This window comes from Chiroxiphia lanceolata, chromosome 9, assembly GCF_009829145.1.
Source record: "Chiroxiphia lanceolata isolate bChiLan1 chromosome 9, bChiLan1.pri, whole genome shotgun sequence".
Classification (NCBI taxonomy): Eukaryota; Metazoa; Chordata; class Aves; order Passeriformes; family Pipridae; genus Chiroxiphia; species Chiroxiphia lanceolata.
The window spans coordinates 18,984,304-19,005,355 of record NC_045645.1 but is presented as its reverse complement, the minus strand read 5'-3'; the positions used below and the strand labels follow the sequence as shown (position 1 = coordinate 19,005,355).

The 21,052-nt window shown below is 37.8% G+C and overlaps 1 protein-coding gene and 1 long non-coding RNA gene across 3 annotated transcripts in view; one reads left to right on the top strand and one right to left on the bottom strand.

Moving 5' to 3' along the window:
- Positions 1-21,052, top strand: part of PLPPR5 (phospholipid phosphatase related 5) — a 149,855-nt gene that overhangs the window by 22,511 nt on the left and 106,292 nt on the right. The gene's annotated exons all lie outside the window — the stretch shown is intronic.
- Positions 2,229-20,863, bottom strand: LOC116791302. The gene is made up of 3 exons (XR_004358681.1): positions 20,832-20,863; positions 3,876-4,017; positions 2,229-2,312 (listed from the first exon to the last, which is right to left on the bottom strand). It is a non-coding gene; the product is annotated as an uncharacterized LOC116791302 (long non-coding RNA).

Sequence of the window (21,052 nt, the reverse complement as noted above, 5' to 3'; positions counted from 1 at the left end):
GCAAAACTGGATAGCTGAATGATATCGAGGGCATCCCTTTAATTATTAACATTTGCATTAGCTTCCTTCAAGTGCAAGATTTTTTTCCCCTGCTTTTTCATGTTGGGGCAAAATTTTCCTCTTTGACCCATCTGTAGATCCCATGTGAGCAGCACATAGTACTCTTGGCTAGATGGCATGTGACAGCGCTGGGAGATTCATAGTGGAACAAGCTCAAACATACAAAAGAGATCCATGGTACAGATGGGAGAGTTAAATTCTGCTTTAAAGTTGTAATTGCAACAAGCAATTGTTTCTCCACTATGCCTAATAATCTCCTGTTGCTGTAAAGCTCTGTCTTCTAATGTCTTGTCTTTGCCTGCCAGATATAGGTCACAGCTTTAAAGCAGCAGATGACTCTGAATGATCCCTGGCTTTCCTGCTGCCTTTTCCACTGTCATGTTTGGTTGGGGGAATGAATTTTTCTTGTTTTGCATGAGTCATACCAGGATCATTCTTCTGATTCTGTGGCTTTAAATACTGTTTATGAACACATCTACATAGTATTTTGCAGGCATACATACCTGTGCTTTCTCACCTTAAGCAAGTTTTGGGTTGCCAGCTATGTGGCTTCAGAAGTGTGATGCTGGACTGTGGTTTCTGTGAGCTGCTTCCCCTTAAGTCAGATTTATCAACAGACTGAGTGGTTATGTGGCTTTTTAGTGAAGCTGCCTGGTGACTGGCTGGTGTGGAATGCAGGAAAAAGAATCCATGTTCGCTATATGCCCAGTGAGCCACTATATTAATTATGCTCAGTCTGCTTTTATTTTGATGCTGATAATGGTAGATTCTTGGTTACTGGCATACATCTGTATTTAAGATCTTAGTTACAGGCATGAAGGCATGAAAATGTCAGAATGTGAAAATCTCAGACTGTTTCTGGAATATCAATAGCTCTTTAAAGCAACTTCGTGCAGATACTAATAAAGCACAAATCTGGATTATTATGCGATGACCTGTCACAGATATTTTGCCTGAATCTAGGCAAGTTATCACCAGCTAATTAAATATCGGCCATTTGGTGCATGAGCTCAGGCAGAGGTTGAATGAGAAACTGCAGTCATGCAATTAACAGTAAAGCCCATTTGTCTAAATGGAGTGCTGAAATCCCAGCAGAAATCCTCTTTGCCCTGCAGTCTATATGAAATAGCATGTGAGAAAAAGGCTGGTATACTTGTCTGACATTTTAGGACTTCAATAGCCTGTTGATATTTATTAATCTGTTCCTTTCTAACCACTGCACATATTTGCTTCTGAACATAGTTTTGGCATATCCAAGACTCAGATGTCATGTTTTTCTAACTTAAAATAACCTCCTTCTCAAAATACAGAATTTTAATGAAAAATGCATATTTCAAATTCTGTGAGAAAAAAGGCAAACTGCACATGTGACTTTGAGAAGGAAATTTAGCAAGTGAATTGTAAAAACACAGGATAGCAACTTATTCATAGGCAGAAAAAATATCTAAAATGCTAAAATGTGTATATTCAGAGTGTTCTTAGATGATCCAAATTCACAAAGTGACAAAAATATTTTATTTTTACAATATTGAAGTCCAATATTAACTTTCATATGAGCACATCAATTATTTTGGAATTCTATAATTATAGTGCTGTTCATTGTCAAGGACACAAATTAGGTGGCCTCACAACTGAAGAAAACTTCTGTCCCCCATCATGAAATATTAATTTTCACTGTCAGTTATTAAAACCAGACATAAAAACACGTATGTATAGCAGATAAATATGGGGGGGTTGTATTTATGAGGTCTCAAGCCAATGTGACAACTGAATGAAGTCACCTCGGCTAAAAATGCAATTCCACAATAGCACTCAATATATATCAGGATTAACTATTTATACTGTATAGCACCAGAGAACTCTATGACTGAACTAACAGAAAGGGAAAATCCATGAAATACCTATTTTATTATTTATATAACATTTTCTTTGAAAAAATCAACATAATCAGGTAGCAGAAAAATTCATTATCAATAAATGGTGTGCAGAAATAGCACCGTACAAGAATCAGTCTATCATCTTATTAGACTAAAAGTAGAAAAAACCTGATCTATGAGTAGAAATAACTGGATTATAAAAACTAGTTGAATATTCACAGAGACAGTGTTCTTTATAAAATAAAGTCTGGCAAAAATATAAGAGGGTACACAATAATTTTATACCTTGATTCTGTAACATGTGACTGAAGAGTTGTCAGGTGGCTTTCAGCCCCTTTGTGATCATGCTTAGAAAGCTTCTGAAATCAACCATTGCTGAAATAAATGTAGAAAAGTTTGTTAACAATGGGAATGTAGATGCAACCAGTCAACGGGTGTTCACCACAGAAAGGGAACAGTTAATTATTCCTGCATATGCAGAAAGATGTAAATGTACTGAAAACAACTGAGGATTTAGCACTGGATGTTAAAAACTTACCTCTAGCAATAGTTCCTGCATAGCAGAGGTGTGCCAAATAGGCAAGCTTCTTCGACTTACTGGGATGCTCTGGATATTTACTAGCACAGAGTATAAAATGACAGTGGCAGAAATGGATATTTAGCTTTCCAAATAGTTAAAGCTATAGTGCTTCCAATGACATGAAAAGTTGCAAATTACAATCCTTCTCTTGTCATGGGATGGAATCCACCATCTGTCTGCACACATTCAGTAGCTGCAGTGCTTCCCAGGAATGTGGATTTACCACACACACGAAGATCAGTGATACTGCCCATGCACAGTAGGTGTATTCTCATGGACTGTAGTTGTACACGCAGTTCACTGGATGCACTCCAGTTACAGTAATGTACAGTTTCTGTACCTTACCAATGAATAAACGGCCTACCAATAACTCACGGCCTATGCAGTGAGTTAAATGTCATCTTTTTTTCTGTATCAAATAGTTTGTTTCTTGTGACAAGTTCATTTTTTGTAGAAACTTCCCGACTTTCATCTGACAGAAGTATGTTGCTGAAGTTCAGAGAGCAAAGCCTGAACAGAGGTGTAATGGCAACTGTAATAATGAGAAGATGTCCATCATGTAAGGTGGTGATTCTCTTGGTGCAATTCTTCATTCCCCCAGACTGAAATACTTAAATACATTCAAGCCATTATGGCTTTTCACTGAGTTTTAAGGTTTGTAACTATTAGGCATAACTTGCAGAAAAAATGGAGATGCTTTTTTTGTGACTTGAGTGATGTAGGCCATATTCTTCTCACAGATGTGCCTGTACAATAAGTGCTTGAGAGTTAAATGGGTGTAATTTTCTGTGATTGTACTCATTCTTGAGACAGGAATAACTTGTCTTTTTTTTTTTAATCAATTACTAATAAATAATTCATTTAGGTAAATAGATATTTCTACACTTGCTTGGGACCATATGCATTTTAATATATATAATTTTCAGATAGCATTTGGGAGTAGGCAGTTATTGCTGATGGTCCCAGATTCAGTCCCAGATAACTATTCTGCTACAGCTTGTTATGTTTTCAGAATATGTGGAAGATATAAGATGATTTTGCAATAGTGCAAGCGGAAGTGGAGACTGTGTATGCCTGCAGCTCACAGCACAGCATGGCAGTAAGTTCTTGTTTTGTGTAGCTGTTCCAGTAAGCACAAGTGGTAGGATAAAAAGAAATGTTGAAAAACAGAGAATTAAACATATCTGATTACTTAATGAATGCTTTTAGCTTCATGTTCTTCCATTTAGCACCTGGCCTTCCCTGGGTGGTTGCTCCTGACTTTGACACATTCTAGAAAGAATATGGCTACATATAAAATCTTGGGAAATTACAGCTCAAAGTGTTACCTAAAATAAACCAAAGCAGCTCAAGTGTACCTCACTTTTGTTGTCTGTAGCAATGCACTCTGGAAGCATTCAGAACACCTAGTAACCGTATCTTCTGCAGGCCTCTGCCTTGTAGACTGGCTGGTGGAGAATTCTCCTGCTGGCTTTCGATGTCTGCAGTGTATCCGTCAGCCTACAGATCCATCAGATCTCCCTAGAGACAAAGGGAGATCTGACAGCTTTTTGTTTCTGTACTGTCAGTGTAAGAAATGAGGCACTAAGGTTTTGCTCCTAACTAGAGGTAACTTAGTCTTTATTGTTAATTTTGTAGATGTGTGGAGGGGAGATGCTGTGTAGTCCAAATTCCGGCAAAATTTAGCTACCATTCCCAGGCAATTCCAACCTGAGGAGTGGATTTATGAGTTAGGTGGTGAGATCTATGAGAGCTACAAAAGGTGAGAAGCTCCTTTTGAACTCAATGGGAGTAAATGGCATTGATGGACAAACAGCTGTCAGTTCACTGTGGAGCAAGGAGCTGTGCATTGCCTGAGGCAACAGATCACTCACTGTAGGTTAAGGGAGCCCTTAATGATCTGCTTAGGTAAAAACTGTGTTGAGCTAAAACACTAACTTCATCCAAACACTTGTAAATCCATGAAAAGCAAGACATTTCTCTTTTGAAATATTACTTTAAAAGACCCACAGCATTTTAGGTACTAGGATTTCAAATTGATGTGAAGCTTAATTAGAGATCAGAAATTGTTTAAAATCTCTCTTCATGCTGTGGATAAAGGGATGTCACCCTGCCCAGTTTTCAGCAGTACACATGAATTATATACCGAATTATATATACACTGAAATATATTTATTTATATCTTTAATCCGACTCAAATTAAAAAGAAAACTGTTGGATTTTCAAAGAAGTAAAACTTAAAAATTTATTAATTCCAAATTAATTCAAATATAAAATAGTGTAGTTTTATTAATCTTTCCCAGGAGTTTATTTACATTGATTGAAGGATTTATTTGTTTGGAGTTTAAATAGTTTTGATAACAGAACATCAATATAAGTACTTATTTGATAGAATGTAATTTTCATGTGTTTTTCATTACTATTATTTGCCTTCCTGCTCTGGTAGAATGCTTTCTGGATACAAATTCTCATGATAAATAGGAAACTGTGACCAGTGACAAATTACATGTCTAAAACCAAGGAAAATAGATGAAGGCAGTATTATTTTTGTAACTGCTTAATACTTAATTTTACTGTTCTTTGGATGGGCTCATCTGTCTCTCTAATGGCAATAATTTATTTCAGCTGTTTTTTCTGTATCTAATACACTACTTTGGCAACAGAAGAGTTTACCATTTTAATGTAAAATTCTATATTTAATTAATAATTAAATAAGAGTGTGGGAATATTTCCTTTCATTCTCATTGGAATTAAGTTCTGATAATCTGACTTGCTGTTGGAAGATCCTAACATTATGAATTTCACTATAGTAGAAGAAGTAGGGCAAGTAATCAGCAAAACTTTCTTATTTACTTGCATGCCACTTGATGAATATGCAGATGAACCATATCACCATCTTGGATAGCAGATGAAAATTGTTTATGACTCCTAGCTATCATCAGCCAGTTTATTTATGGTGCGAAAGCAAAGTTTAAAGTAATGAATGCCCCTATCATCCTAATTAGACAGGTTAAAATGCTACATTTTATGTCACTGTGATGTCAAGATTATGATCACTGTTAAGAGGATGGAAAGTATTAGCACTTTTCCCAGAGAGTGTATCCATTCATCTGTTAATAGATTAGTGGATGAAACAGTAAATATTGATTTGTCTTGGGGTATAGATGTAGTGTTTGGAGATTTGATGTGATGTTCCAGGAGCAGGTATCACTACCCATAATATGGGTTCTACATTTCTGTGTGTTCTTGCTACACATTTTTGTATGTTCTCATTTTATTTTGTGCTCTCCAGATGCTTGTGCATCTCTTGTTCATGTCTCTTTTGTGTATTTACCCCATTTTCCTTGCCATTTCACCATCCCAGTTCTATTACTCCATTTTCTACACACTTTTTCTTTCTTTTCTTCTATCTTAATGTCTTGTTCACTCCTTCCTACATAGTTTCTTAGTTTTCTTGCCTCCTCCTCGTCCTCCCTTATCCTTTTCTGTTATCCAGCTCTTCCAGTCTTCCATTTTAATCTTTTCACCCTCTTTGGTTTATCTTCAGCATGTCTGTTTCCAGCCTCCCTGCATGTTTTTCCACAGTGCTCCAATTCTTTGCTTTTCCCTGTTATGCTGTCTCCTGCATATTGCCAGCCAACTGGCTTTGCTTAGGGCAATAGTTATTTGAGACAGAAAGCAGACACCAGGTGACTAAGCCCTGAAGGGAAGAGCAATGTGACACCCTTCTCTTTACTTGTGTCTGTGCCCTGTGCTTACCATACCCCTCTAAACATCACCTGTACGAGGTTGTCGCTGCCCCTGTGGCACTGTCCTGTGCTCGCCGGCTGAAGTGATGCTGAGGAGCTGTCCAAGGTATGCCTGGCGGTCCCATCTGTCCTGCCTTGTCCTGTAGCGTCCTTCTATTTCTTTCCCCTTTAGTATTTTGGCACTGAGCTTTTCAGGCAGGTGGCTGCAGATGTAGCCAGAAAGACTCTCTTTCTCTCATCCTAGTAACTCCACTGCTGTCTGTGGGGAGGTATCTGTTGATACCTCCAGCTAATAGAATCCAGGATAACAATCTCAAGTTGCTGGAGTCAGTAGAATGTTGCAGTGCAGGCAGCTCAAACACCATTCCAGCTGAAGAAGATAAGGAACTAAGTGTGGAAAGCAGTATCTCTTATTGCAAAGTTTGGCAGAAAGAACATACAGTTTCTACATGGAGATGGAATTACAAACATCGCCAGTGTCCTGCTTCCCTAATCCCTTGCCTAGCTAGATTTCTCAGATATGCAGATATGTTGGGGTTTTTTCTACATCCAATTCATACCATGCAATTTAATTGTTTTCAAATGTTTGGGAAAATGCATTTAAAATGTGCTTCTGGGCATTGCTCTCTGTACTGTGAACTGACACCAAGGACACTTTTCCAGTCTGTTGACCTAATCTTTCATTTAGAAGCTATGTAATGGATACCTGGTGTATCAAAGATATGGTGAGAGACATTGACAGGTACAAAGGATCAACCTTTACCTCTCTTTGTTCCAAACAAAGATTTGTTTTCATGGGCATTCTCAACTAAGTAATTTTACATCTTGCCTGGAATATTTTCATCATCTGTTTGAGGAAGTAACATCTATACACAGAGGATTAGAGAAAGTTCGTCTGTTTTTCAGTTTGCTTAATTTGTACATTTGAGAATTCTTTGTGTGTAATTCATTTGTTTTTCCAGTGGTTCAGTTTCCCACTCATTTATGTGACTCTTTCCAAGAGTGATATTCCTGAAACCCATAAAAATAGGATCACCTTCCAAAAAGGAGAAGGTTGGCATTGGCACAGAGCATAAAAATTTGTTGTTTCTCTCATTAATTTTTTTCCATATTTTTTTTTGTCTCTCATAAGCTCTCTGTGCTGAAGTTTACATTTCTGTAACATGGAGACAACATCCTTTGCAGTCTTAGGCAATGGTATGAGTGTTATGTAAACCATAATTAAATTCAGTACTGTGAGATCGTTAGAAGAAAGTCTGTTGTTGTTACTGCCACACTAAAGATACTGTTGGGTACAATTTCTAACAACATGGATGGGAGTTAGAACTTTTCAGGGACTTCTAAAGGTGTTGAAGACCTACAATGAATACTTATTATCTTTGCCTCTCCATACATTTTCATTACAGACCGAGTCCACTTCCCAGAGGAGCCATAGGAATCCTCTAATGTCCCTAGAATTTTTAGAATCAGGCTGATAACAAAAGATACATCCTCTACTCCATCTAATCTCTTCTAATCTCTCACTGTTACTGAATGGCAACACAGCAATTCTTAGCTACTTCTGTGTCTCCAGAAAAACTTACACATAATGTTTAAAGTTCCTTTAGGAGACAGTGAACCCGAGGTTGTGCCTTCCAATGGGTATTTTCCACAGCTAGTATCCTTTTTAATACAATGACACATTTTTAATGACACGGTGGGATGATTTTTCTTCTAGAAATTTCACAAAGCAAGAAATAGGGGTTATTATTAGTACTGTTTTTTGAATTATAATCACATATTTTCTCTTTAAATGTAACACATAAGATTATTATATATATGTAATAATTTATCATCTTTTACTATTCTCAAGTACATTTTTCCTCTATATTTTCTGAGTCTCCAACGAGTCTTTTAAATGGTAAAATGGGAGAGACAAGAAATGAGGGTTGGCAAAGCAGTGCTGAGATTTTTTTTTATATTCATTAACTATTTTTCCAATTTGTTCCCATTATGAAAATATGGCTAACCAGTAGTGTTATTAGTGTAATGGTTAAATGTCTTGCATATCAGTTCTGAGTAAGTTCACCTTTTGTATTTTGGAAAACTATTGAATATGGGAGAAAGGGAAGCTGGTTCTTATGAGGTGGTATAAAAAAATTACAGTCACTTGTGATTTATAGAAATTATGAAAACATACCTCTGGCATGTGCAGAAGGGCAAAAAAGGAGGACATGTATTTGAAGAGAAGTTTGCCAAGTTAAGTGGAATATTCCTCTGTGGATTTTTACTTCAGGAGTTGTGTGCACTCTAGTGATAGGAAGGAGGACAATCCCCATGTGGCTCTGTACATGCAAGTTGCATAGATTTAAATGTCACCCCTGCTACCACAAGATCTATAGTGAATAGGTTACTTCATAAAATAAAGGGAGAACATTTTTCTGAGTTATTTGCTGCTAGCTAATCTACTCCAAGAAAGAAGATTTGCAATAGGATACAGAGCAGAGAAGTGCAGATTATACCTGATGTAATGGGACATGTGTTAATTTTTCATTAAATGCGAATATTAAAAGGAAGTATTCACAGCTGTTCCTCGCCCCTGCCCTTTTCCACCTCCTCAACCTACTCAACCTCCTGGGAGTGAAACACTACTTTAAGTGCTATTTTTATCTGGAATGGATTTTACACTAACCAGTATAACAGGAAAACATTATTTTCCTCAGTAGTTTCCCTGTAAAAACCTGTTTAAAACCAGCAGCAGTCATTTGCCCTCACTTACAGTCTTGAGTGCTTAGCCTTTGATGGGGGAATCATGCTGAGCTCTTTCCTCCAATGAATCCTCACCTACAATTAAATGCCACAGATGGCATTAGTTACTCACTTATACCTGGTAACATCAATGCCTTCAAGTTCTATTGAACTGCCCTCTGTGCTGTTTGCCTTCTGCTGGTTTGTGAGAGTTGCTGATGAGAATTGGGCCCAAGCAACTTGTTCTGTACAAGTGTCCCCAGAGTGTTGGTTACTGCTCAGCTGTGCTCCATGTAAGTCTGGCTTGTCTTGTCTCCCAACTGGTACTGCTCAATGGGTTACAACTTCCACGGCTAAATGACTTTGGGAGGGCAAAAATGAAGCTTATGTACCTGTGTGCTCTGGCCTTGCTCCCTTGACCAGTTGCATTAGGTTGCCTTTATTGAGATGGTAGAGATTTCACTGGGATGACTAAGAAACCTTTACATCTTCAGTCAGTGACTCTGCCCCCCAAATTTCTAGGCAATTATGCTCTATTTAGGGCCTGGGGACACTAATGCTATTTATTAAAACAGCCAGAATCCCTTCAAAATATGGTGCTTAGTTAACGATCATGCCAATCAAGAGCAAATAAACAAAGAGGAGTGTTTGGTTCCTTCATGTTTTCTTAAGAGCTGAAAAGTAAAGGAAATAGTTTTGTGGCTATGATCAGCAGACATTACCCAATATTTCAATATATGTGATCCACCATGTAAAACCCAACTATTTTAACATAAGCACTTTTTAGATTTTTACTGTACTGCACTTAAGAGGGAAAAATTTGGGCCCAAAAGTGAAGTTAATGACTTCAGCCAAACTGTAATGTAAAGTATTTCATGAGAACTTGCACTTCTTTGTCTCTCTAAGTAAACAGCTTACTGAAGTGGATCTGTGGTCCCTTTCTTAGGCTGAAAAAAAGGGCAAATAGGAGAAAAAATTAAATCATACATCCATAAAGCTCATGTTTATTTGTTGTACACACAGGGCAGTTTTGTCAAGAATTGCCTGAGATTTTTTTTTAAGATGTCTTTTATATGTTCTTTCTGAAATTTAGATTCAGCTTTCAAAGCATCAGACTTTGCTATCGTGATGTCGATATTTCCTGCCCCACTGATATGGCTGACATCATTTCAGTACCATATAATGTTGGATCATTACTATAAAACATATCTTTGTAAGCAGAAAGAGAAAGAAAAACTCAAGAGAGGCATAGCCAGGAGAAAACGATTCTGTGTGAATGTAGGGAAATGTCATCATATATCAGACGGTATGCACTACACATGCATAATGTATGTATTTTTTCCTCTCATTTTCTCTCAATCAAGTCTGATTATGAGGGGAAACTAAAAAAAAAAATAATGGACAACTGGAAATTGCTAGAGTATGTTGGTTTACAGTGCTTTGAATATTATTAAATGAATTAGTTATGCTGTCAGGGGGAGAACAGCTGCATTCTGAACCAGGAAATAGCCTGATTCTGCCTTCATTTTTATTTTAAGCCAGCAAAAATGGCATAGGACTGAAGTCAATGTATCTAATGAATCTTTCAAAATATCTTCCTGGTAGGAACTACTCAAAACATAACCACCTTGTGTGCAAAAACCACTAGAACCAAATATTGCTTCCTGGTGTTTCAGAGTAGCTTCTTTCATTTTCAGTAGGATTTGGGAACATAGTTTAGTGCTTTGTTTTTATGTCTCTTCAGACTATATATTGCAGAAAGAAAAGGTTATCAATTCAGCAAATTTGTAGAGCTGCACTGAGTGAAGGAACTGACTTAGTAAAATTGTAATACAGGATTAGATTTGGAACACTTTGTAGGCAAAAATATTCATTCCCTTACAATGTGTGTTTTAGACATTTATTTACTGTATATTTTAGGTCAAGTTGTCTCATATTAGTTTTAAAATTTGAAATAGACCAAGGACCCTGTGAAGTCATGTTTCTCTGAATGACCTGTGTGCTTGCCCCAAACATGTGATCTGGACAAACTGGGACAGTTGGTCTGAAGATGCAGCATCAAATGGGTGCTTTGAAATATATATAGTTGTCTTCATCTTCTGTCAGGGTTTTCCCCCTCCTACTTGAAAAGGCAAGGCTATCTTGGCACCTGTAATGCAAAGTTCTCAGGGTATAGGTTCTTAGGTACAGGTGCTGTGGTGAAAATAACAAAGTGGCCTGGAGAATAGCTGCATTTTGTCATTTGTATAAAGCCTATTAATGCTGGAAAGAAAAACTGTCATTATAGAGTGTTTGATGGTCAAGTGATTTTTTTTTTTTTACTATCATCCCAGCAGTACAGTGATCTGTGTTTAATGAAAATAGCTGTCTAAGGAAGAAAGGACTCATGGTAGAGCTGTATTAAACATCCTTCATGAAAGAACAGAGAGGTAGTTTTGCTACCTCCCCAGTGAGCTGGGTAACGTATAAGCTGCACAGTCCTTAGATGCCTCATAGGGACTGTGATATGTTTGTTCTACTATTCTTTGTGCAGCAATACTCTCCCTTAGTGCTGTATTCTTCCATGTCACATGGAGGTCAGAGATATCTGGGCACAGATTAATTCTGCCCAAGTTTTCCATATAGTCAGTGGAAAGAATGGATGTGTTTTGTGAGACAGAGGCATCTACAGGAGTCAGTTCAGGTTTTAGGAGGACCAAAATATACTCCCTGAGTTCTGTTGATTTTGGGTGTAGTTGGAAGCTCTTAGCTGAGGTACTTCAGTTTAATAACTAAATTTGGACAAACCAAGGCCTTGGTACGTATTTTATCCCCCAGCCTATGCCAGGGAAAATCTGTCTCTTAGAGTGTCAGGATTAATTTGAAAAGAATGCATCTCACATACATAGCATTAAACTAAGACCCACTGAGAGTTGCAGCCTTTAGAATGTATCTTCAGTTAATGTCATGTCAAATTATATTTGTGGTGGAAACACAGATATATGAAATTTCATAGGAAATGTGAAATCACAACCTCATATTTCATACAGTAGAGTCCTCCTTGTTACAGCAGTTTGTGTAAAGGTCTTTCTGCGAAAGCACACCAGCCAGGACTGATTTTATGGCTCAGTTGGTAGTCCTTGCTCCCCCCCCCCCCCTTGGTAACTGGTACATTCAGCTTAATTCAGACACATTCTTCTTCCTTTCTTCAAAATAGAGACTTCTGTTCCCCATGGACTTCACAGGGATAAAAGATGTGATAAATCTGTGGGGGTTAAACTTGTTCCTTTCTTGGAAAGAGCTAGTTATTTTAACTGCACTTTAAACTCCCAGGTACTAACTGCATTGTAAGATGCAGGGTTTCAGTGCAGACCTACATTTTCTCTGAAATATCTAATAAGCTGTTGCATTTCTTTCTCAGTAATAGGACAGTGGACCCCTTGGAAATTACTAACTTGGACCTGATAGTTTTCTATTATTTAAAAAGGAGAACAAAAATTTGACTTCCATTACCACAGAAACAAAGCTAATCAAAGAGGAAAATCTGCATGATATGGTACTGTGTGTTTTTAGCACCTCTCATCTTTAGCTCTAAAATGAACTCAAAAATGCTAATTTTCTATTTCAAATTGCTGGTGGTGTAATTAAAATAGTTATTTTTACTGAGATTACATACTCTTCTTTTTTACAGTACTAAGATACTTTAACATGTGATAGTCTTAAGTCCTGAATGTACTACCTTGTGAAAAGCTCTTATGTCTATATTCACTCAAAGTCTCATCTGCATATATGTATATACATGTCTGTATACTCTTTTCATGGCCTGCTCCATATCTCTCTATTTGCTTAATAAAAAACAGTCAGAGAAGAATAGGGACACACATTTTAAGAATGGTGTGTTTCAAATCTTCCTGCTTTAATTTAAATAGATTTTTTGAAATAAATGAAATTTTCAGGCAAAAGAATATCTGTTCATACTAGGATAGAAATATGCAAAAATTGCAACATCCCCTTCACTTCACTTCCACTCCAATGCTGCATTTACCTCGTGCTGATCTTTCAAATTCAGCAGGAAAATAAATATACAATTCGCTTCTATTTACAGTCCAAAAGAGAAAGGATGATAACAATGCCAGGCATTGCATCCACATTATGTGGATGGCTGTCATGAGAAGGCCTGCTATTTCTAGCCTGTTCTGAATTGTTTGCCTGCAGTTACAGTTGTGACATCAGGGCATCTTCTGCCTACAAGTGCTGCTTCACAGCGCCAGCAGTACTGTACACCAGTGGTTTGTCATTTTACGGGGAACATTAAGGTAATTCACTTTGCCTTTAAATGTTTTTACCTACTGAGCAAATAAATTTTCCATGTGTCACTGAACAACATAAGGAATAAAATCTCTGTATTTTGAACATCTCTGCCAGAGAAAACCTTCATCTCCAGGGTACTTGTCATAAATTGAGGGTTTCTGAGTGTGACTTCAGACTTGCTAGAATTTGTGTTGAGGGATGGAGGGTTGTTTTTTACAATAAATACTGAAGAACAAAAATATTATTAAGAATATAAGATATCCCATATGCAAAATTCTCTAAATTTTGATAAAGCTGAAAATGTCTCTTTTTTTCAAATGGACAATCTCATTGAGAAATGACATAAAGATCTTAAAGAAAAGCAAAAATATGTGATATTCAGTAGCAATATCATTGCTGTCCTATAGTAAATACTACAAAACAGTACAAAATGTGTTCTTATACATTACATTCAATGCCATTTTCTCATGGGGGATCAACACATCATCAGAGTCCTTGGGGTCTTCTTTAGGGTTACAGCTACAGACAGCTTTCAGTTCAGATAAAGTGATGTCTGCATGTGTAACTGCTGTAACTCAGCTTTGCATACTGTATGTATGTGAAGGTTACCCCTCTATGTGTGTACTGCACACCCCTTTGTGACTTTGCCGTTTCATGTGTATCAATCCATATCCATATTCATATTCATGCAATTTCAATTAGCCTGCTTGTTGGAGACTTGAGTATAAAAAAGTGTATGAGCCGAAGTGAGAGAAAGGGTGTACATTTGTCCTCTGTTGTACAGTTATCCTCTACAGTACAATTAAGGACCTCAAAATAACCAATGGATGAACTACTAACTGAATAAATATAGAGTACTAAGCACAAAGAAACCTTGCTTTTTTTTAACATTTAACGATGACTCTAATAAAAAAGAAGTAATAACTGTTTGTATTACCCTCTAGACCCATATATTGCAGAGCACTATATAAAAAGTGGGGTGTAAACTGAACATGCTTGTGAAGAGGGTTTAATTTAAAATAGAGATGATCTACTTGCAGTGGCACACTTCAGGAGGAACTGTACTGCAGTGAAGGGAGTAATCCCAGCACACACTCAAAATTAGGCCAGTCAGATTGCTTCTGTATTTCATGTTAGGCTCAATTAAGTAGTTGAAATATTTTTGTGTTGGTATTAACAACAACCGGAAAGGTAGTACTACTCTTCTCTACTAAGGCTCAGTTTTGTCTGCATTTGGCTCCTTCATTGGTTTTCTATAGCCTAGAAGGCACTCAGTGAAGGAGAAGATGGGAGCAGAGACTGACATCGAGGCATGTTTTTTAAGAGCATCTTTAATAAGAGAGAGAACAAGTATTTCACTCTGTTCACTCAAGCAAAACTAGTTATGGTATGTCACTAATGCAGAGTGCATGGGCACATGAACCCAAGCATGCTTCCTGCTCTGCTGTCTGCTTTTTTCTGTGTGGTGAATGTTGCACAGAAGCAGAAAGCACATGAGCCATTTTATTTCAGTCTCTGCAGCTCCTCAGTGCAGGAGCACCATAGATTTTTTTTTCTGCTAGGAATAACCATGATCTCCATAAAATGGTATGAACAGAAAGCATGAAGCTTATTTATTCTTTCAAATCAACAAATACCTTAACCCTGATTTCCAGACAGGTTTATATTCCCCGCGATTGGACAGACGGTGCGGTTTCTCCGGTGTGTGTGTGCTGCCCGCAGCACCGCCGGGCACAGACAGGTGGCAGCGGCTGCAGCGCGGGGCTGGAGCCCTCTGCCGAGCGCGGAGCACATCGGGCCCCGCCGTGCCGTCGGCGAGCCTCGGTCCTTTCAGGCTCTACTCCTTTCCCTTAATTTCTTTTCGGGGTGCAAGTATATGCCATTAGTATTTTTTTCCAGCTTGTCCTCTGTTGGTCTGGGGGATCCCTGTGCAGTGCGAGTGGGTGGGAGGCAGTGGGGATTGACCCTGCCTGCAGTTTGGGCGAGGCAGGAGGGTGAGGAACGGGGACCCGACAGGGCTGCCACGACGGGCCCAGGCTGGGGCTGCGGGGGACGGGCATGGGCAGTGGATGCAGTGGCTGGGACACAACAAGAGTGACACCAAGGGCCACATCCACTTCTAATCCTGGGGTCTGGATAACCAAACAGGAGTTCTGCTGTGGGAGATAGAAATCTGTTGTCTTTTGAGTGTAATTGATTTATAGAAATCAATCAGCAGTGGTTTGCACTGCTCCTTACTTAGCTATGTCAATCATGTGTGCATAATCCTGTTTCAGCTGGCACCGGCAATTCCTATTGGGATTTTCCACTGCATCGGCACAGTGCGTTCAGAAGTGACTGTGCATCCAACTTGCTCTGTCAAAAAAACCCCCAAACATTTGGACTTTTTTTTTTATTTTCTCAGTGAGTCCATGTAATGTAGAAGCAGTCACATGCTATTAAAGCTTTCCATGTTTATTCTGTTGTTCCTCTTACACCTGGTAGCAGTTGTGTGTGGGCGCACAGCCACGGAGAGCAGCTTCTTGCCATGCTCCAGGCCCCTCTGTGGGCAAATGCCTGCTGCCCACTGCCTCGGCTCTCCCCAGTGCAGCACTGTGCCATGCCCTGCCTCTTCCTTTCATTACCTTTTTAAAATACTTTTAGCACTATATTTTTCTTCAACAGAAGCATTTAATTTCATTTAAAGCGTGTAAGGTTTGTTTACATAAATGCCTAATGCATATGGAAACTTCCTAAAGATCCCTGCTACTTTGTACCTGGTTCTATTAATGTTGATTTAACAGACATAACAAGTAACTGATGTTGCTAAGAAGAGTGGTAATACTTTTTAATATTTTTAATTACCTGAAATTATCTATCCTCTGGAAGAAATGAACCAGAGATTGAAATATGGAGTGAAATATTTTTTAATGCATTGGGGAATTGAATATATTATAAGAACTCAGATGAAATGCTGATTAGTATTTAGGAAGACTAATTATAGTTAAAGATTGCTCTGCTGAGCATAGGTTGATATGCAACCTTACTGTGTCTTCAGAAATCTTAAGAGTGTAGGACACAAACCAGACTTCACCTTTTTTGGAATCTGGTACATGTGCATTTGTACAGCTTACCAAATGCTTTTTGTATGCAGTGAGTGAAGGGTTGGTATGTAAATAAGAAGCCAAAGCATCACACAGCTGTAGCAAAATGGGATACAACTTCCCTGGAAAAATGGAGTCTGATTTCTAGGGGCGTTCATCTAACAGGAAGAATCTGTGCAAAACTTGCAGGATGCAAACAGGAATGTTTTTGCTGATGTCAAGGGCTTAGTGAGTGGGGAATAAAATATAGTGGAAGGCAATATATGGGATTTTAAAAAAAGTCTATATTGTATATTTTTTCAAGTACGTCTTTCTTCTAATATACAATTCCAAACTCACAAATGATTTGTGAATTTTGACAGAAGATATTTTCTGCAGTAGTGCTGTTCAATTCTATGTATGATACTTTTTCATATTGAACTTTACATACATTTGCATGCACTCTAGCACAAAAAGTGTTTAAGCATAGGGGCATAAAATGATCAGCTACTCAGAATGGGAAGAAGTTTATCCTTCTACCAAACAATTCATTATTGGAATTTGATGTTTTCTGAAACAGTGTGGTTGTTCAGAAAAGATATAAAGCTAGATGGGTCTTTGCTCTTTTCCTATATAGTGGTTCTAATGCTTCTAAATTGCTATTGCTAATATCAAAAGAAATATTGCAATTGTTGATCCACACAATACTTGCTTCCTTTACACAAAATGTGCCGCTGAAGGCAGTTGGCGAAACCTCCAGAGTAGTAGGATTTGGTTCAGAACATTATTTTTATAAAAATGTAAAATTTTAAATAGGTGTTCAGTAATATTTAAGAGGAAAAAATAATAAAAGCATATTTCATTTTCCAGCGACCAAAAATCCCCTTGCACAAAACCTTTCTCTCCAGAAATAGAAAAGGAAACAGCTAATCCATTAAAATCACCAGTGACCAAAGCATTTCTGCTGATGTCCCTGATTTATATTGCTATAACCCGAGACAGCTATAATGGACTCCTGCCTAAAACAGTCCCTCACTCCAAGCTAGACACCCAGAATGGGACCCAATAAGATAGTTTAAAGAGGAAGAGCTTAAGCTGCTTTCTTGAAATATTTTTTCCTAAATAAATCAAATACAGGCACATAGCCACACAGGGTTCTAAAACAAGTGCTGTTCCTTGTAGTAATGCCTACTGTAAAATTTTACAGAATTTGTTTTCTACTTCCTCCTGCCCAGCCCCTCCCCCAGGATACTTCTACAATACCATGGTCTAGCATGTTGGGAAGGAAACAACTTTGACAAGGTATTTTATTTGCTAGTAGTGACAATGCAATCTTTTTTCCAAATAGAGATATTTCCTAATATGTGTCACTGGTGGTGTACCATTCATAAAACCCAAGCACAAATAGGTCTTCTTATAGAAATTATAACCTTCAGCTTTCTACTACCTTTCTACTACCTATCTACTCTGAGATTTCTTTTGTGTGCATTAGAAATGATTAGAAAAACCTACTGTTCTTGGAAATCATGTGTACCTTTGGATAATTTGAAGAAAGTAATTATACAAACTGAAATGGAGAGACATGAGACATCTTGGTGGAGATTGACTGGTGAGGAATTAGTGAGAGACCAGCTGGTGTGAGATTACCCAAAGACATGTCAAACCTGGTGGGCCTGTGGTGTCAGCAGTACTTATTCCCTGTCTTTTTTAATCTGTTATGCCCATTCTTACATGCAGCATACTCTGCAAAATTTTTCTGATGTACCTATTTGAAGTGCCAGGAGATCAATTTTCACCTAACATCTCATTTTGAACAACTGTATCTTGGAAATGCATTTTAAAATTATATATATATGTATATGTATATAAATAACAAGCAGGTTTTCAGGACACCTGAAGCTAGCACTCACTAACTAGTAAGTCTGGATGGACAGCAGTGTTAACATCTTGAGATCTGTCTTTCAGCACATTAAGGCCAAAAGTTCAATTCATTTCAACAGAAAAAGGAAGGATCATTAGTCTTTTATTTCTAAGAAGAGCAAAAACCCCCTCAAATCTTTATCAAGAACAATTAAGTTCTCTTCCAGAATGTTTCAAATATCACAATTCAAGTTCTCCTTCAAATGTCAGTGTCAGACTTCAGTGTCAGGTAGTCACCACCTGTTCTATTATTACTACTGCTGCCTACCTTGATAAAAGCCTATTCATAATACATTCTTTTAAAAGATGCAGCAAGATGTTAATCTGTGTTTCCATCTATCTCTTGTACTGTTTTTATTGCAATAGCATCTGGATCTCAGGAACAGATACTGTGTTAATATTAGTTAAAACAAAAACATAGAAACAATTTGTGAGTATCTGAGACAGAGGGATGAATTTGCACCCTTTTTTACTATGTGGTGTTTAGCATTTATACATTTTGTTCAAGGGAGTTAGCCAGAAGCCTAGTAGAAATATAAATCATAACTGTAGCTAAACTACAGCTATATCATGGCTATATCCATAGGCAAAAAAAGATGGCTCATGGCTATATCCATAGTCAAAAACTTTTTAAAAGGTCACTTTTCAATACAGTGTGTGCTAAATTGCGTAGAAGTCATTTTAGGTTGCATCCCTCTTTGCCCACCCAGTTGTTCTTCCAGAATATGCTAAAGCTTTTGGTGGTTCATTCAGATGAGTATAGGTCATTGCACATTTTGAAGTAATGCCATTGTCCCAGTAATCTTTGTTAGCTACCTAAATACTTTAAAAAATACTTTGACTAGATATTTTTCCTTGTAAGTGTGGCCAGTGTGATAATCTGATCTTACACCTTTGTTTTTCCCTTATTCATTGTTACTGATTTTAAATTACAAGCCACTTTCAACAGTGACCATCTTTCCCTGGGCAGCAGTTAATACTTTTGGAGCATACTTGAAACTTTAATGAATATTGCTAATTACACAACATCTTTACAAACTTCAGCAGTCACATGGCACTGCAACATTCATTATCACAGAGAAACTCACACAGTGCATAAGACATTTGCAAGATGCTTTCCAACAGGTCTCAACCAGTTGAAACATGTTTGACCTAAATGCTTGAAAGTCTGTTGACTGTGAAGGAAAAACACAATTTTTCAAAAGGAAGAAAGATGTCTTAATTAAGACATCTTAATATCTTAAGATATTGTAGTAGCATAGCTTTCTTTTGATCTGTCTTTGATTATTTGAGAGTAGTGGTAGACAAAAGAAATCTATTTTTGAGAGGAAGAGAACTTTACTGTTCTCAGGCTGAAGGCACAGGCATGCAGAGTTTGTAGAACAGAGGGCCATCTAGCCTGTCCCCTGTTTCTGACTGTGACCATCAAAGGATGTTTAAGGAAAATGTAGAAGAAATAGAATGTATGTCCTAATGTTCCTTCCTCCGAATTTAGTGATTTAGTGTCTGAAAGTTCATCTGGATAATCATATTTAAAAACTGATCTCAGTGAATGCATCTAAATCCATTCACAACTTTAACTTCCACAAGAATATAAATATTAAAAAAACCTTTCTGAAATAATACATTTCTTTTCTGTAACAGCAAGGCAAAGAAAGGCCAGACTGTGCTTTTCAAGCTCAAAGCTACACTGGAGCTAAGTTTTCATTGAAGAACAGCTGTCTCCATCACAACTGCTATTTCAACATGCTTTGCCTCTAGAGGTTATTTACCTTTATGCATGTACGTTTCAGGTGTTGCTTACTGTTGGGGTTTTTTTAGCTACTTTATTTTAAAAGCCAGATTTCTGCAGCCATGTCACTGACTCACCTGATGGTACTATTTAATATTTTGTTTCTACTTACAGTCCCTTCCTTAAAATGTCTCTCTTCTGAAAGAAGTCCTCTATCGAGTAGCCAGGCAACCTAAAACCTTCCTTCTAAGATTAGTCATTGAGTCATCTTGCAGCTTATTTAATCCTGTATTTCATACAAGTTCCTTCTCTTGAGGCTGGAAGAATTTCATTCAAGGCCAGAGAAGGCAGTCTTTCTCAGCTGGCAGCTCTTTGATCCTATTCTTGATGAAACTTTGCAGTGACATTTATAAGCATGAAGTAGGATTAGTGAATGCTACTGTTCTCACATGGTGACTTTTTGTAGCTCAGGACAAGTATTCTTGCTCCTGCCACACCACCTTTGCTTTCTTCCAGATCAACTCTGATGACTTGCTCATAGACTCTTTAATGAAAGTCTTCAATCATCCATACATGCCTGTTTTTCATGTTGTAAATGTGCTTCTTCCCTTATCCTCCATCTGCTGTTTCTTTAACTATTATTTTTGTCATTTTCTCCCCTCTGTCATGGTCTTCTGTATAATGCAATTCAGTGGCCTCATGATCCTGCTTATTTTCATTGCCTCTTCCTCTTCTTACAGAGCTAGCTACTCTTCTTTCCCCCTTGGTGTGTCTACCAGTTTCTGCTCTTTGTTCCTCCCCTGTGGTGTTTCAGTTAGCTGTCTTTGCTCTTACCTTGTCTTCATTGCATGAGTGGCTACTTTTCTGTGTCTCTGTGTTTCAGATCATCATTTTCTTCAGGCATCTACAGTTCTTGAATCTTCCATGATGTGTTGTCGTTTCTGCTCCTTCACGTCCTTAAATCCCCTTTAAAACTTGATTCTATGTACCCATGGCAACAGTCGCTTCAGATTCTGTGACCAAAGCAAGCACTGAATTGCTTCTGCAGTTCTTTT